Here is a 19,127-nt window from a genome sequence, read left to right as displayed (position 1 = left end):
ACAAACAACCCCATGAAAAAGTGGGCAAAGGACATGAACAGACACTTCTCAAAAGAAGACATTTATGCAGCCAAAAAACACATGAAAAAATGCTCATCATCACTGGCCATCAGAGAAATGCAAATCAAAACCACAGTGAGATACCATCTCACACCAGTTAGAATGGCCATCATTAAAAAAGCAGGAAACAACAGGTGCTGGAGAGGATGTGGAGAAATAGGAACACTTTTACACTGTTGGTGGGACTGTAAACTAGTTCAACCATTGTGGAAGTCAGTGTGGCGATTCCTCAGGGATCTAGAACTAGAAATACCATTTGACCCAGCCATCCCATTACTGGGTATATACCCAAAGGACTATAAATCATGCTGCTATAAAGACACATGCACACGTATGTTTATTGCGGCACTATCCACAATAGCAAAGACTTGGAACCAACCCAAATGTCCAACAACGATAGACTGGATTAAGAAAATGTGGCACATATATACCATGGAATACTATGCAGCCATAAAAATGATGAGTTCATGTCCTTTGTAGGGACATAGATGAAACTGGAAAACATCATTCTCAGTAAACTATCGCAAGGACAAAAAACCAAACACCACATGTTCTCACTTATAGGTAGGAATTGAACAATGAGAACTCATGGACACAGGAAGGGGAACATCACACTCCGGGGACTGTTGTGGGGTGGGGGGAGGGGGAGGGACAGCATTAGGAGATATACCTAATGCTAAATGACGAGTTAATGGGTGCAGGAAATCAACATGGCACATGGATACATATGTAACAAACCTGCACATTGTGCACATGTACCCTAAAACCTAAAGTATAATAAAAAAAAAAAAAGACACATATCACAGACATTGTTACATACAATTGTGATTTATAATTGTTTTCTGTGCTTGAAAAGATAAGAATGTTGTAACTATGCTTTGGATCATGAAGAGTAAAAAACCAATATTTTATTGGAAAGAGAAAATTCAACTTAAATATATATTTGTATGATTTCACATTATAACTACTATGTACTTTTGGAATTTAATAGCATTATTTCATAATGCAACATTTTGAAATGAAAATTAGCAGTCTATTTTATGCTAATCAAGGACTCTTGTTATCTAAAGGTTAAGGAAGCACCCAAATAAAAATAAATAAAATGCATTTTTCATCAGAAGAGACTAGATATTTTCTTCTGATTCAGAATATAGACAAATTGACACATAACTATAGATAATTTTTACAATAAACCAAATACTTTCTGCATCATAATTGAGAACACACCACTGTGTACAGAACTGAAATGATCATACCAAAGTTCTTAAAAGTTGTCTCTAAGACAGATTAGAGAATAAATTTGTCATCTTTATGAGTATGGCTTTTTCACCCCGTTCCTCCAAGGTACTCCAACTCTGATTACCTCCTCCAGGATGAAGGCAAGAGTCAGCCTGCATACTCATTAAAGTGGAAGATATTTCAAACAGCCTGCCACTTTCAACAGCTTGCTATGAGAAACAAAATTTCTTTCACTTTTTACTAGATCCCTAACACACAGAGGGAATTTAAAATGTCTCCCTGGAGACTGGAGGTTGAACATTTAGGTGCTGTTTTACTCTACTATCTGACTGTGAAAAACAGCATTTTTTTCTATGGGGGTGGAAAGCTGAATGCACAATACACCTTTGATTGATGGGTTTATCAATAGTCGAGTAGCAGTTACATAAGTAGTGTAGCCTCCCCAATTGTTTTATTAAATGGCAAATACTGTGGAAGGAAAAATGTCATTTCTAGCAAATATGAAACTTTTAAACTATTTCAAAGTAAAGGAAAATTGAGTGGCAGTTTACCTAGCTCTCATGCTGCAAGATTTAACACACTAAACTTTTTTCCAAAGCTACACAATTTTAAAGTGATGTCTGTCTGATTTAATGTGTTTAAGCAAAAGGATTTCCCAAAACATATCTCATTTGAAACCACTATCCCGGTGGCAGTAACAATGGCATCAATTACAGAAATGTTACTAACAACAAAAACATTCAATTCACCAACAAAGGTCAGCAGTAAATCTCTCTAAAATATGTACAGCTCATAAAACTAATGGGTTTGCAACTGTGATTGAAACAGATGTTCATAAAATCTGCATTTAAACATGAAGATACTGTAAAATAAATGAAGATGAGATTAATTTAACAAGTTAATTCCAAAGCTGAATGGGGGAGAAAATTAACAGGCATACAACTCAAAGTGAGACGCATCGCATTGCAATCAAAGAAAAGAGTATTGCAGTGGGCTAACAAACTGCAGCGCATAGGAAGAACTTTGTGTAAGGAGTGATCTGAATCTAGCATTTTACCTTATACTGTTTTATCAGGAAATTACTTTGCATTTTCAGGTTATAGCAACAACGTAACTTAAAAAGATAAAGGCATTTGGTCAGTTTCCTTTCTTCATCACTTGGAGATAGGGGAGTCATGTGAACTAATTCTAGTTTTACCAAAACCCCAACGAAAACGAAAAAAATTCTAGGATCATTAACAACCATTATTTTCAAATGCCAAGTTTGGGGGTGCAAAGGCAACAGTGGAGTTCCCAGAACATCTACGGAATGTTTAAAAATTTCTTTCCCAAACAGGTGTGAGCAATTATGCAAGCATCATAAACATCTGCCTATAGCCTGTCTGAGAACAGCCTCCCTGTTTGCATTTTGTTTCTACAAATCAAAGGATGCTGCGAGGGTCATTTCTGGGGCAGAGAAGCTGCACGCTACTTTACATATCCACACACAAAGCACCACCATCCTGAACCCGGAGGCATTTCCCATTATCTTCCTGGGTGTGAAGTAAATCTTGAAGGACTTCTTAAGTGTGCTCTCACCACTCTAAGCAGCAGGCAGAATTTGGGTGGCCTTGCCGTGCTCCAGCCTCCTGCTGTTGGCTGCAATCTTTCTTGTAGACGCTGATGAAGGGCATGAGGGCAACTCTGACTTTAAATCTTCATAAAATAAAGACAACTGTGACTGAAGTTTAGTTTGGCCTGCTTACATAAGTGAAACAGGGCCACAGTGTTTTGCACACATTTTCTGCCCTCAGAAAAAGGAGACAAAGAGGTTAGCACTGCACTGGGGCAAAAGGACTCGGCTCCTCAGGTAAGTTATGGGGAGTTTTGGTTGTAATGAAAATAGATTTCATACTAAAATAATCTTTTTAGTGTTGGCTATAGGATCGGCTCATCTGAAGAGCAGAAAGTTAGCCCATGATGAAACAGTAGGGGTCTTTCTTTGTGACTTTTGACATAATTCGCCAAACAGCTCAACTTGACCAAATCAATTGGTGTATATATAAACACTTAAACAATTAGATGCCTTTCTTTAAACAAAAGCCAGCTGTATAAGCATCTACTAATTAGCCATGTTGCACTTCTTGAGTTCTTTTGTGTTTTATTGACTCATCTCTTCATGCATATTATGGTCATATAGTTGATTTCATTAAGACTGAGCATAGCGAATGCCTGTAATCCCAGCACTTTGGGAGGCTGAGGCCGGTGGATCACTTGAGGTCAGGAGTTCGAGACTAGCCTCACCAACATGGTGAAACCCCTGTCTCTACTAAAAATACAAAAATTAGCCAGGTGTAGTGGTGGGTGCCTGTAATCCCAGCTACTCAGAAGGCTGTGGCAGGAGAATTTCCTGAACCTGGAAGACGGAGGTTACAGTGAGCCGAGACTGCACCATTGCACTTCAGCCTGGGTGACAGAGCAAGACTCCATCTCCAAAAAGAAAAAGAAAAGAATAGTATTCTTATCTTGCTGGAAGAAAATAAGTATATTTGAAACAATCTGAAAATAGTTCTATTTTATCTTACTTATTTATTTATTTTTATTTCTTTTTTTTTTTTGAGACGGAGTCTCGCTCTGTCACCCAGGCTGGAGTGCAGTGGAGGGATCTCGGCTCACTGCAAGCTCCGCCTCCCGGGTTCACGCCATTCTCCTGCCTCAGCCTCTCCGAGTAGCTGGGACTACAGGCGCCCGCCACCACGCCTGGCTAACTTTTTTTTTGTATTTTTAGTAGAGACGGGGTTTCACCGTGGTCTTGATCTCCTGACCTCGTGATCCACCCGCCTCGGCCTCCCAATGTGCTGGGATTACAAGCGTGAGCCACCACGCCCGGCCAATATTTTTATTTTTAAAAAAATATGTATTTGTTCGTATTAGAAAACATTTTTGCTGATTTTGAAATTAATATGGGTTTATTATCATTTGGAGCATTTAAAATTGCAGAAAGAAAAAACTTTAATTAACCGAGAATATCACCACCAATATTTATAAATAAACTTTTTATTTTAAAATAGTCTTAGATTTACAGAAAAATAGCCTGCACTCAGTTTCCCTTATTATCTTACATTAGTATAATACATATATGTATTACAATTATTGAACACATATTGATACATTATTATTAACTAAAGTCCATATGTTATTCATACTTCTTTAGTTTTTACCGAATGCTCTTTGTCTGTTCTAGGAGCCCATCTAAGATATCACATTACATTTAGTTGTCTTGTCTCCTTGGGCTCTTCTTTAGCTGTGACAGTTTCTTACTTCCCTTGTTTTTTTCTTCTTGGTTTTTAAATTTTTTGAGATGGAGTCTCGTTGTATCGCCCAGGTTGGAGTGCAGTGGCACGATCTCAGCTCACTGCAACCTCCACCTCCAGGGTTCAAGAGATTCTTCTGCCTGACCCTCCAGAGTAGCTACGATTACCACCACAAATCACCACGCCCAGCTATTTTCTGTATTTTTAGTAAAGATGGGGTTTCACCATGTTGGCCACGCTGGTCTTGAACTCCTGACCTCAGGTGATCCGCCTGCTTCGGCCTCCCAAAGTGCTGAGATTACAAGCGTGAGCCACTGTGCCCAGCCAGTTTCCTTGGTTTTGATGACCTTGAGAGGTCTGAGGAGTCTGCTCACATATTTTGTGCAGTGTCCCTCAGATGAGATTTGTCTGATGTTTTTTTCACCGTTACACTAGAATTATTTATTTAGGGGAGGAGAACCACAGAGGTAAAATGCCATTTTCATCACACTGCATCAAGGATATATATGTCTTCAACATGACTCACCCTATATCAGCACAATAAGGTTAAGGTCTTCACTTATTGGTGAAGACTGACAAACACTACCCTTTTCCCCCACTTCCATACTGTTCTTTTTGGAAGGAAGTCACCATGCACAGACCACACATGAAGAATGGGAAGTTATGCTATACTTTCTTGAGGGCAGAGTCTCTACATACAATACTTGAAATTATTCTGCATGGAAAATTTGTCTATTCAACTTTTTAAATTTATTCAATAATTTATTTATATCCATCTAAATATAAATGGACTCATGGATATTTATTTTATACTTTAGGTAATAATCTTATACTAGTTTATTTTCTTGAACAAATTGTTCCACCTTTGGACATTGAGAGTGCTTTCAATTGGCTCCTATGATCCTTTAAACATCCCCATCACTGTGAATGGGTTTTTGATTTGTAGGTTTTGTTGTGGTTGTTTTGTTGTTGTTTTTGCTAACTTATTTTCTTGGTTCCAGGCTCATCTGGAATATTTCCAGCCCGGTTATGGAATGAGCCATTTCTCCCAGTTATCTTGGTTCCTTTGATTGGAGAATATTAGAAACCAATATCATGGTACTAATGCATTTGTTGCTAAAGGATTGTCTTTCTTTGAGACCCTGTCAGCTGACAGAGCAAGGAAATATATGTGTGTGTGTGCCAGATGATGTATACACACACATCTCTAGGTATCTCCTTATGTAACAACTATGTCTATATTCAGCTAAACATGAGTTTATAATGATGTCTCTAACTCTAATCCATTACCATATAAATCATTCTAGCCTCATCCCCTTAATTCTCTGTAACCTTCCACTCCAACAATGAGAAAACAGGCTTACACTCTCCATTTACTTAATAGTTCCTCTGCAGTGTACACATATAGTTGTATCACAATTGTTAACTCATACCTTCTTGAGAAAAAATCTTTATCAAATAGAGTGCAATACTTATGTACAGCTTCTTTTGAATTTAGTCTTATACAATGCACAAAGCACTTCCACCTCCACACACACACACACCAAATTCAGTAAGGTTGTGTCATAGGTTTGTAATGCAGTTAGATTGTTTTGTCACATTCTGCATTTCATCCTGGAATATCCCAATTTTCTATAAGAGTTTTTTAAACTTGCATTCATTAAGGTTTATTCTTTACGTTTTATGGATTTTGATGAATGCATTATGTATTTGATGAATACATAATATGATGTATTCACCAACACGGTATCATAAAAATAATTGTGTACCACCCTAAAAAATTCCCTATACTTCACCCATTGAACTCTCCCTTTCTCCTGTCAAGGCACTGGTCACCTATAATTTACTACTTTTATAGTTCTGCCTTTTCTAGACTATTACATAATTGGACAAGGACAGTATATAGCTTTTTTATGCTGTTCCTTCAATGAACAGTATGTATGTAAAATTCTTCTATGTCTTTTCAGGGCTTGATAGTTCATTTCTTCTTATTGAAAGTTATTTCACTGTCACAGTGCACCACAATTTGTTTATTCATTAACCTAATGAATTCACTTATTCATTCATCTTGATTTCTTCCAGTTTTTGGCAAACATGAATAAAGCTACTATAAACATTCACATACAGATTTTTGTGTGGATCTAAGTTTTTTAATCAGTTGGGTAAATACCTAGGAACACCTTATTCCATTGTAAAACTATGTTTAGCTTTGTAAGAAATTGTCGATCTGTCTTCCAAAATGACCATACTATTTTATATTCCCACTAGCAATGAATAAGAGTTTATGTTGTTCCATATTTTTGCCAGCAGTTGATACTGTCAGATTTTTATTTTAGTCATTCTTATATTTATATAATAGTAATTGTTTTAATTTGAAATTTCCTTATGATAAATGATGTTGAGCATCTTTAAATATTATTTGCCATTTATATATCTTCTTTGATGAGGCACCTCCCCCCACCCCAACTTTTCTCTTCTATAGTCCTACTTTGGTTAACTTAGATTTTTTTGTTTTATAGAAATTGTAGAATCAGTTTGTCAATAGCTACAAAAAAGATTAATGGGATTTTTATCGGGATTGAATGAACTATGTAACAAGTTGAAAAAAATTGACATCTTAACAATATTTAGTCTTCCGGTCTATGAAGACAGAATATTTCTTCGTTTGCTTAGATCTTTTTGATTTCTTTCATCATAAGTTTAAGTTTTCTGCATATAGATTCTGTATTTTATTTGTACCTAAATATTTTATATTTTTGTTAATTGTAAATGACATTTGTTTTTAGTTTCAAATTCCAATTGATTATTACCGATATAAAGAAAAACAACTGACTTTCATATTAACCTTGTATCCTGAGACCTTGCTATATTTGTTTATTAGTTCCAGGAAAGTTTTTTGTTTTGTTTTTGTCAATTCTTTGGGATTTTCTATATAAATAATCAAGTCATCTACAAACAAAAAGACATTTTGTTTCTTCCTTCCCAATCTGTATGTTTATTTCCCTTTCTTGTCTTATTGCACTAGCTACTACTTTCAGTACAATGTTGAATAGGAGTGGTGGATAGGGACTTCCTTGCCTTGTTCCTGATCTTAGAGGGAAAGTATTCTGTTTTTCATCACTAAGTACTATGTTACCTATACAGTGTTTAATGGATGTTCATTACCAAGTTGAGGAAGTTCCTTTCTATTCCTAGTTTGCTCAGAGTTTTTATCACAAATGTATGTGGATATTGTCAAATGCTTTTTATGTGTCAACTGATGTGATCATAAGATTCTTCTTTAATCTGCTGATGTGGTAGATTACACGAGTTAGTTTTTCAAATGTTAAATCAACTTTGCATACCTGCAATAAGTTCAACTTGTCAGGGTATATAATTCTTTTTATATATTCTCGGATTAGATTTGTTAAGAATTTTTGTGTCTTAGTTCAAGAAGAGTCTACCATTTTTTGTATTTTATTCATCTGGTTTTGGTATCAGGGTATTGGTGCCTAATAAATTAAGTTTGTAAGTGTTCCCTCATCTTCAACTTTCTGGTAGAATTTTTATAAAACTGGTATTATTTTTTCCCTAAATACTTGGTAGAATTTACCAGGAAAACCATTTGTGCCTAATTTTGAGATTTTTTAATATGGTGCAATATAAGTGTGCTAGTTCAGTGTTTTAAATATAGTTCATTAGTTTTCACAGCATGATTTCCTTCATGAAATGATCTTGGCATCCTTGCTGAAATTTAGTTAACCATAGATACATTGGTTTTTTTCTGGATTCTTTATTTTATTGATGTATATGTTTATTCTTACGTCAATATACACAGTCTTAATTACTATTGCCTTCTAGACCTTTGCTGTTTTTTTAGATTCTGTATTCTACAACCTTGTTGAATTTGTTTATTAGTTATAATTGTCTTTTAGTGGATTCCTTAGGATATACAAGATCATATCATTTCCAAATATAGTTTTACTTATTGCTTTCTAATGTGAATGCTTTTTATTAACTACTTTTTCCAATAGAGACCTTAACACATTAGTCACAGTTATTTTAAGTTACACGTGTGATAACTTTAACTCCTGTCATATCTAAGTGTGGTTCTGATGCTTCCTTTGCCTCTTCAGGCTGTGTTTTTGCTTGCTTTTTGGCATGCCTTGTGATATTTTGTTGAAAGCCAGATATGTAGTATCACGTAATAGGAATGGAGGTAAATAAGTCATTAGTGTGATGATTCATTTTAATCTGACTAGGAATTAGGCTGTCTTTGATATTAATTATAACTGCAGATGTCACAGTCTTTAAATTCCTCTTGTGTCCCTGTTTTCATCTCCCACCTTGACTTTGGGCTTCCCTAAATACTCGTCCTCAGAGAGAGTCTGTGTCTCGCAGCTCTTTCCACCGTAATCCACGGTTGTTATACTGAAGGCCTGGTGGTATTGTGGTCAAGTGAGAAGAAAGTTTGTGTTCTATAGTTTTATATTTAAATCTAGTTCTTTCACTGTGCCTCTTTCTCTGTTCTATGACCTGAAGTGTTTCTACGGTGGTATCGTTTTACGTTGTTGTTTTGTTTTGCCTGATTTTTGAAGAGACAGGATGTCTAGAAATGACTAGAGAGGGAAGAAATTCCTTCTCCCAGCTAGAATAAAGCTCTGGTAAAGACTTTTTCCCTGGATAGTAAACTTTTGTTATGAAGAATCCTCTGAGTGTATTTCACAAGGATAGTCTTTCCTTCTCTTACCAGAGACACAAGGCAAATCATTCTTTGATCTTCACCATGAGAACCTGCTGGACTTCCTGAAAGTAAAACTCGCCAACGTATGGGGTCATCCAAGATGGTGGCCCCCAGGAGTTTCTCATTCTCACATTAGTCCACACTCCACCTGCAGTAGTTTGTTGAAATTATCAATTAGATGTTTTACCAGTTTACGGCTCCAGATGATTCTGTTCCAGGTAAGCAAGTATCAGCTGTGACTCTCAAACATTTGTCTTTCTCTCTAGATTTCAGAGTAGCAGTTTGCCTGGCAACTTCAGTTCTCAATTGGTCAGTTTGTTCCACTATTTCTTCTTGTAAGAATGGGAGGGATAACTTTACATATCAGAGCTAAAACCAGAAGGTGCACTATTAATATTCTGATAAATATGATTTATGTTTTTATGTGCATATTTTACAAATTTTACCCATTGTTTTTACAACTAAGATCAAAGTATGTAATCTTTATTGATCTGCTTTTTTCCCATTTAACAAAATATTGTGAACATTTTTCCATATATACCTATTTATCTGTGCTACAAATTTTAATGATTGCTTGCATTCCACATGTGGCTTGTTAAGAAAAAATACACAAAACATAAATATGGCAAAAAGCTGAGCCCTTTCTATGTTAAATCAGGCAAAAGCCCCCCATAAGATTATCTATAAAGATAAAATGTATTCAACTTACCTTTTACTATTTAATAAAGATTCCAGAATTAGTAAAGTTAAATGTTAACCTGTGGAATTTTTCCTGAGATGTAAATATTTTCTTTCCAAGGGGAACATAACTCCAAAGTTTAGGGTTTATTGCCCTTTAGGATATAAGCTGGTTTTATAACTGAACCAACATTATTATACTAATATTCATTTATTAAACTGTTAATAAATACTCCTCAAATGCTCTTTGAGCCACTCTTATCATCTTATAGATTTCCTCATTAATTAATAAGTAGAATAAAATCTTTAATACGCAGTCATGTATTTGCACGAGATTCTTAATTTTACATTTCTGAAAATTACTTTTTTAGCATGGCTTACTAATATTTATGTAACTGTTCCTTCATTTGGAGGGCATTAGGTTTTCCCTATGTTTGGTATTAGAAATAGTATTGTGATGAACAAAACTTATAAAATATAATTTTTTAATTTTAACTTTTAAGTTTGGGGGTACATATGCAGGTTTCTTATATAGGTAAACTTGTGTCATGGGAGTTTGTTGTACAGGTTATTTCATCACCCAGGTATTAAGCCTAGTACCTATTAGTTATTTTTCCTGATCCTCTCCCTCCACCCACCTTCCATCCTCCAACAGGCCCCAGTGTGTGTTGTTCCCCTCTACGTGTCCATGTGTTCTCATCATTTAGCTCCCACTTTTAAGTAAGAACATGTGGTATTTGTTTTTCTGTTCCTGCCTTGGTTTGCTAAGGATAATGACTTCCAGCTCCGTCCATGCTCCTGCAAAGAACATGATCTCATTCTTTTTATGGCTGCATAGTATTCCATGGAGGTATATGTACCACCCAAAATATGCATAATTTTCCTCATCTATCTTCTTTAAGATAGACTCCTAGAAGTATTATTTCTGAATCAAAGAAGAGTCTTAATTTTTTAAATCATGTTGCTTAACTTTTAAAATCAGCTGCTTAATTTTTTAAATCATTCACTAATGTGAGTGCAGGTGGAGTGTGGACTAATGGTACAATCCTCTTGCCCTTCAAGAGGATGTACCAATTAATCCTCTCAATCACAGGGTATTATAATAATGCCCTAACACTTATCTCCACCCTCCCAACAATAAAAATTTTATGTATTTTAAACATTTGAACATTTTGTAGACATAAGGTCTAGCTGTTTGCTTTACATTTTTGTTTACGAAATTGATTACCACTGAGGTACATATTCTTCGTATATTCTGGAGTTTTTGCCCACCTATTTGTATCTCTTATTTGAGAATTGCAGATTTATTGTTCATTACCCATTTTCCTGGTAAGATACTTGTCTTTGATTCACTGATTCATAAAACTATATACCTTCTGATATCTGGTTGCAAAGGTTCATCATAGTGTGCCTATTGTTTCTTAATTTCATTTATGGTGTGTTTTGGGTATACAGAAGTTTTTATATTTTATGTAGTCAAAATTATTTTCTGCTTTCCTTTGTATTTCGGAAATGTCTATATATTTACTCATATTTACTTATAAATCTTATATTTACTAATATAAGATTGTCAATACAGAATTTTCTAATTGTCTAGTAATTCCATTTTCTGCATTAACTCTGTAATATGTCTGCAACTTATTTTGGCATAATATGCAATGTAGATATACATACAATAGATATATTTTTTTGAATTGTATATATCATATAGATATATAAAATTTTTTCAAATTGTTAACCAATTTCCTAAGAATTGATATTAAATAATCCTTTATTTTTTTCTGATATGAAATAGTGACTTTTAAAGACACGATATTCTTATATATAAATGTTGTGTCTAATATCTATTCCGCTCTCCAAAGCATGTCCATTCTTGCACCAATACCCACTATTTTAATTAACTATGCAGTACTTTTTAACAACTGCAGTGCAATTCTTTTCTTGTATATCTATTTTTTTATGTTCCTGCCTACACATTTCTCTACATAAACTTTAAAATTTGACAATTTTTTATTTTAATTGAAATTACGGTCTTAAAATTAACTGGGAACAGTTAACTTGGGAAATATTGAACATTTCTCTTCAGGAACATAACATGTCCTTTTTATTAGACTCATCTTTAATATTCATCAGACACATTTTTTGGTTGTCTTCATTGATGGTTCCACACAGTTTTTCTTGGATTTGTTACTAAGTGGTTTATATTTTTGTTGTTTTGAAAGCCTAGAATATAGCAATTTTTACATATTCTATAGTCATTTCCAAACTAAATGTGTTTTCTTTGGTTACAAGTCCAAGATTAGATATGTATGTATTAAGTCAGTCTTTTGAGTTCTCAAATTCTCTGTATCTTATCTCTTTTATCTACATGATATGGCTCAAAGATAATTTCACAACAACTTTAGGCCCGATATTTATAGTCATATGTGTCTCCTCGTTGCTCCAAGGCAGGTATTATATCAGGATAGGTCTTAATCGAAGATCAGAACCCTGGCTGTACTTTATAATCATCTGAGTAGCTTTTTTAAAGTATGAATTCCTGATTGCACATTCCAGAATGATACAAAAAGAACCTCTGCAAGTGAGGGCCTGGACTTTAGTATTTTTAAAAAGGTTTCACAAATGATTCTAAGGAACCAGAGTTTAAAAGCACTATCCTAAATAATTATCATAATAATGTAAAATTTACTAAATAATTCTAGAGCCAATCACATATCACATTAACAAGCATATAAAATGCTGTCTGGATGCTCAAAATATTTGCCTATTAAGCCAACATCAAGGTAGCCTGTGTATCTTCAAAGGTTTTAAAACAATGAGCTTTGGAAATCTGAGTTCTAATTATGAATCTCTAACAAGCTCTACCTTCAACTTGAATCGTTTTTTTGTTATACTCCTCTCCTCATTTTTATTTGTAGTGTCAGTGAGATGAACCAAAGGATCACTAGGAGAACCTCTAAGCTCAACCACTTAAAAACATTTCTACATCACTGATATATAAAAGCAACTCAAAAAACAAACAAAACAAATACAAATAGGGATCATATGAAGGTATGCAAGTAGTAAGAGTCTTGCTTAGCCTGACAGTGAAGTTTAATATGGAGTTTCAAACTCAGATGCCTTCAGGGGCCAAAAAGTTAAAATCAATTTACAAAGCAGCCAGGTCTCAGAGATACATATGGTCCCCAACTTACAATGATTCAACTCAGGAGTTTGCAACTTAACATAGTACAAAAGTGATGCACATTCAGTAAATTGTACTTTGTGAATACCCATACAACCATTCTGTTTTTCACTTTCAGTACAGTTTTCAATAAATTACATGAGATATTCAACATTTTATTATAAAGTAGGCTTTGTGTTGGATGATTTTGCCCAATTGTAGGTAAACGTAAGTGTCCTGAGCATGGTGTTTTGTTTGTTTTGAGATGGAGTTTTGCTCTTGTTGCCCAGGCTGGAGTAGTGCAATGGCACAATCTCAGCTCACTGCAACCTCCACCTCCCGGATTCAAGGGATTCTCCTGCCTCAGCCTCTCGAGTAGCTGGGATTACAGGAACCTGCCACCACACCCGGCTAATTATTTGTATTTTTAGTAGAGACAGGGTTTCACCACATTGGCCAGGCTGGTCGCAAACTCCCGACCTTAGGTGATTCACCCGCCTCGGCTTCCCAAAGTGCTAGGATTACAGGTGTAAGCCACTGCACCCAGCCCTGAGCATAATTAAGGTAGGCTAGGCTAAGCTGTGATGTTCAGTATGTTAGGCATATTAAATGCATTTTTTACTTAATGATATCTCCAACTTACAATGGGTTTACTGAAACATAACCCCATTGTACATAGCAGAAGATCTGTATAGGGTTTATTGTCAACTTTAAGATTTATCCAATGTCTAAAGATATTCCAATTCAATTACGTAGACCAGTAGTCTCCAGAGCAGGGTGCGTTTAACCCAGTGGCTACACCAAATCACCCATTGGGCTGCACTAAAATAATAAGCTTTATTAATATTTAGTATGTGGATAGACAGTAATGAATATAAAAATTTATAAATTAGAATGCCTGTATTTGAGAAGGATACTCAAAACTTTTTCGCTCATTTGATACATGATTTTAACAGAATATTTGAACACCAATGATATGAATCGGTTGCTTATCCTTGAAGAAGTTACTTTAACTTCCCTGAACTCCAAAGTCAATTGTAAAATGGGACTAATAACAAAACTTTCCTTGTATGACTATGGTAAGATTTAAATGAGAAAATGCATACAACTCTCAATCCATGTTAGATACTATTATAACCAATTAGTGTCCAAATTAGCTCTCCTATGCCCTGCTGCAACCATTTCTCATCTGGCCTTCCTAATTCAAACCCTTCTGCTATATTAAGTCTGTTAACACAATTATTTATCTAGATCACTGCCTAAACATGTCACCATCCTGCTTAAAACACACTCTTGTTCATGCACACATGTGCACACCTACACACACAGATCAGTAGTTGGTTTGCCACTGCCTATATAGAGAGCAAACTCAATAGCAAACCCAGCAGTCAAGACCATTCACAAACTGGCCCTTCTCAACTTTTCAGACTATTGTGTCAGCACTCATTGATACAAACTCGTGGTTACAATGGCCCACTGGCACCAGACTCTGCTTTCTTCAGTGTTACAAGCATTTTGTTTGTCTCTTTGGTGAACTCCTTTCCTTTGCATTCCCCTCCCCACCTGACCAACAAAGTCCCACTATTTATGCTTGTTGGTTATTTAATATTCCCAGAGTATATCCAGTAGTAATAGGAGTAGAAAAAATAGAATGTTTTTAAGATGCCTTGGAAGACCTCAAAACTTGCCAATTATGACAAGCCAAATGAGGAGTTGCCACGAGACTTAAGCTGAGGATTCACCAAGCTTAAAACTATCCAGGTTGATATGATTACTGTCCAGTGGAAGCTACACCTGGAAGCAAGAGAAAGACAAGGCATGGGAAAAAGAACAAAGCAGGGAAGAGGAAATACTATTCTATTAAAAAGAAACAATGGAGGCTACTTACTGAGTAGGCTAGATGTTTGATGATCTGTAAGTCATTCAGTGATTCTTAGTCTTTCCTCCTCTGTCACATTGAGGGAGCTGAAATTGAAAATATATGAGATTCAGATTTTAACATTCTGTTATACTCTCTACAAAGAGATAAAAAGTATATGTTTATGTTGTTGTTCACATTTAACCTACTCTGTGCATGTGTATTTAATCCTGAAATCAAAAGGAGGATGTTTACATCCTTTATACTTTGGACATAGAAACTCTCTACACTGACCTAAATAAAATAAGTGCCATGTAAATATCTGAGTAACAGGAAAGCAATTATCCTCTCACGGTGAAGACAGAACTGCAATAAATAGATATTCCAGATGGGAAGTTATCCTGACTCAATCTTCACCTCTTCTTTATTACCCAGGAGGACTAGGTTGCCATTCCAATTAGATTCCTTTATTGTAAGGATATACAGGTGTTTTTTTGGTTTACGTAGTTCGTGTGTTACTCTTTAAGAATCATTGGAATATCATATTTCTATAAACTAAATTATTTGAAATAAACCAGAAGCTCTCACTGTGCAAAGAAAACTTGTGATGGATTGCTTTGTGAAATAAGGAAACTTTGGTATGATAGATACTCAGGGGTGTCTGAATATCGGGCTTTTTAAAAGTTTAAAACATCTAGAAATGCATGTATAAATATAAATGATAACATAAATTGTACATATAAATATAAATGTATATAAGGCAGAAGAGGTGAAATGAAAGTAGTCATCTAAATCTGCATGTGCCGTCCAATATGGTAGCCACTAGCCACATGCGGCTACTGAGACTTGAAATATGGCTGGTCCAAACTGAGATGGATTATTAAGTGAAACACGTACACAGTATTTTGAAAACTTAATACTAAGAAAGGTAAAATACCTTATTAATAATTTTATATTATATCTTGAAATAAGATTTTTATATATTGGATTAATAAATTATTAAAATTAATTTCACTGTTTTATTCTTTAATGTGGCCACTAGAAAAATTAAAATAACATATATGGCTTATATTGCATTTTTATGGACAATGGTAACTAAAGGCCTTCAATATGGAGTTCTACCTAGAGAAATGCATGCACGAGACCTCTACACCTGTATTCGTCACAGATACAGAAAGATGGAAATTACGGATTGTGAGCAACTTATTTTCCTATTTAAATAGAATTTGTTTTTTCTATTTCAAACTGAGCATCTAATTTAGAATGGATTCCCCTGATGACATTTACCCCAAAATTTTATATGTAGATAAGATAAAAATATTGTCAGTAATGTTGAAAGCCTTTCTTCATTAAAAGATTTTCTAGCTGCACTCAACATGAGCTTTATATAGCCTACTTAGAAAAGAAAGTACTTAAGTAGCAGAATGTACAAAACAAACAAACAAAATGCAAATATTGCAAGTACAGAAGTGGCTTCAGTTATCAGGCAATACTTTGCTGCATCTGAAGTCAAAGATATACATGCTACTTTAATTAGTGATTGAACTAAAAGTAGGAGTTTTAATCTGGTTTAAAGACTGATGTTCTTTCATTAAAAAAAAAAAAAAAGACAAAAAACAACTTTTCCTTGAAAAGTTCTGAGCCTACTGCTTAAAAAATGATCTGGCTTGACTTAGACATACAAATTTTTCAAGGACATTAATATTCTTTTGTATAACACTTTTGAAGTGGGACAGCTACACTAATACATGGGGCTAAAATTTTTAAATCCCCATGAGACTTTTCTCACAAAGGTTTAGAGCTGTAACTAATTAGAAATAAAAGATGCCTATGGAGATTCAGGTTCTCAATAAAACTGTCCTGATAGCGAAGACATTTTGGAAGACAAAACTTTGTTTTTCTCTTTGCCTGTTGTTTCCTGTAATGACTGGTAATAAAACAGAAGGAAACACATTTTAGCCCTAAGACACATCTGGAAATAATATTTCAAATAATCTTCCTATGTGTCTCCCAGAATGGATTTTAAGCACCCTGGTGACCTACCTCCCTTACTTCTGGAAACTCTCTAGATGAAATCAGAAGATTATTGACAGCACTGCGATGTCCTTGGGGTCTGAGAAAAATAAATATGCATTCCTCTCCTTTAAAACTCACCCATGTTCATAGCAACACTATTCACAATAGTCAAGAGTCAGAAGCAGCCCACATGTCCACCAATGGATAAATGGATAAACTAAATGTGGTGTGTACCTGCAAAAATATTATTCAGCCTTAAAAAAATGGAAATTGTGACACATGCTACAACTTACATCAACCTTGAAGACATTATGCTAAGTAAAATAAGCCAATTACAAAAAGACAAATACTATATGATTCCACTTGTATGAAGTATCAAGACTAGTCAAATTAATAGAAAAAGGAAGCAGAAAGGTGGTTGCCAGGGAGTGAGGAGACAGGGGAATGGGGAGTTACTGTTTAATGGATATAAAGTTTCAGTTTTGCAAGATGGAAAAGTTCTGAAGATTGGTTGCATAACAATGTGAATATACTTAACACTACTGAACCATATGCTTTGAAATGGTTAAAATGGCCAATTTCACGTTATGTGTTTTTTATTACAATTTAAAAATTTTTTAAATTAAAAAAATCTTCAGCAGTAGTATCTTCTTTCTTTAATTCGACTATTTGACTGATTGGGTCAAGAATACTTATGCTGTTCAGAAGACAGCAAAAATCCACTTGAGCAAAAAGGTTCATAGAGTATTCAGTGTTGCAACTCAAGGGCATTAGAGACATCTAGCCACCATCGTGCATGCAGGAGTGAGGCGCAGTGAGGCAAAGTGGCTTTGACCTAAGACCACGTAGTTAATTTGCAGTTCAACCAGTGCAAAAAGGTAAATTCCTTCACGTCACAATACACTGACTTCTTACATATCTCAGTGAACCAGTAAATTCTCTTGAAAAACATATTATTATGAATGTTTTTTAAAAAATGAAAAAATAACTTATGTGTTAATCATTGCTGAGGTCTTATTTTCATCCATTGATTGCTTGTTCCAAAGTTCTTTAGCAAATGTGAACAGAATGAAATATAGAAATGGGGTATCATTAGCATACGACTTCTCTGAATGTCTAGATTTCAGCAATTCATTTTTTCTCGTTTTGGTCTTTAACATTAATATGCATGGCTACTGAATCATTTGTTCAGAAAGCTGCAAAATTGTGAGAAGGGCTACGGTGGGATTCGTGTGAATTGCATGTCTAAAAGGACAGTTTTCTTAAGATGTGTGATTAACCATAATTACTTATGCAGAATACCTTTATAAAGAGATTGAGGCAAAATACAAAGAAATCGATAATGGGGAAAGCATTCACTATTAGAGCTTCCTCTTTATTATTCAGAACATTTAGATGATGCCTTCTAATTCTAAAACTTCTAATCTATCTCTACTGCATTCTGCACCCAGCCTTCCAGAAAGCCAGGCTTGCCTAACCACTGACAAACATAACTCTTTCATACTTCCTTCTCTTTCACTGAGAAGAACAACAAAAATTCCCAATGTTCACAACCAATGTTGACCACAATGATCACATTCTCTTTCTATTCCAGATGAGTTGTGACTTATAAGAATATGTTCAAAGTAGCTTTTGCTTTTAATTTGGTCAGTCTCTTGAGTGCAACATCTCAGTAATATTATTATTGTTGTTGCTCAAAGGTATTGTTACAACTTTTTATAACTGCAGCTCCCCACCTATCAATCAAAAGCTACCTGAGTGTGCTACAGTGAACTCAGAGGAAGGCACCATGGAATATTTCAAATCATTGAGGGGACACTGCAGTACTTGGTTGCAGGAAACGTGGATGCCACACAAACTACTAGCTCCAGGGAGTTGGTAGTTTCAACATTAGCTAACACTACATTTATTAGATGACACCATATTTTTGTGTAGCTGGGTATTCAGAGGTTGTTGTAATATAAATCAAGTACTATGCAAAATTTAATGTAGACCAAGAAATGAGGGTAGCATTGCCTAGTTTGAGTCCAAGGTTTGAGAAGTTATGCAGTATGCAACAGGTACGCATATCCTATTAGTAAATAGCTGTGGTTATTT

At 35.0% G+C, this 19,127-nt stretch overlaps 1 long non-coding RNA gene across 2 annotated transcripts in view; it reads right to left on the bottom strand.

Moving 5' to 3' along the window:
- Positions 1-19,127, bottom strand: part of LOC134736301 (uncharacterized) — a 90,788-nt gene that overhangs the window by 67,278 nt on the left and 4,383 nt on the right. For both annotated transcript variants that reach the window (XR_010120229.1, XR_010120228.1), the window contains exon 2: positions 15,045-15,121. This is a non-coding gene — a long non-coding RNA (uncharacterized lncRNA). The remainder of the gene's footprint in view (positions 1-15,044; positions 15,122-19,127) is intronic.

This window comes from Symphalangus syndactylus, chromosome 3, assembly GCF_028878055.3.
Source record: "Symphalangus syndactylus isolate Jambi chromosome 3, NHGRI_mSymSyn1-v2.1_pri, whole genome shotgun sequence".
NCBI classification, from domain to species: Eukaryota; Metazoa; Chordata; class Mammalia; order Primates; family Hylobatidae; genus Symphalangus; species Symphalangus syndactylus.
The sequence above is the reverse complement of the archived record's forward strand: the minus strand, read 5'-3'. Positions and strand labels throughout refer to the sequence as shown.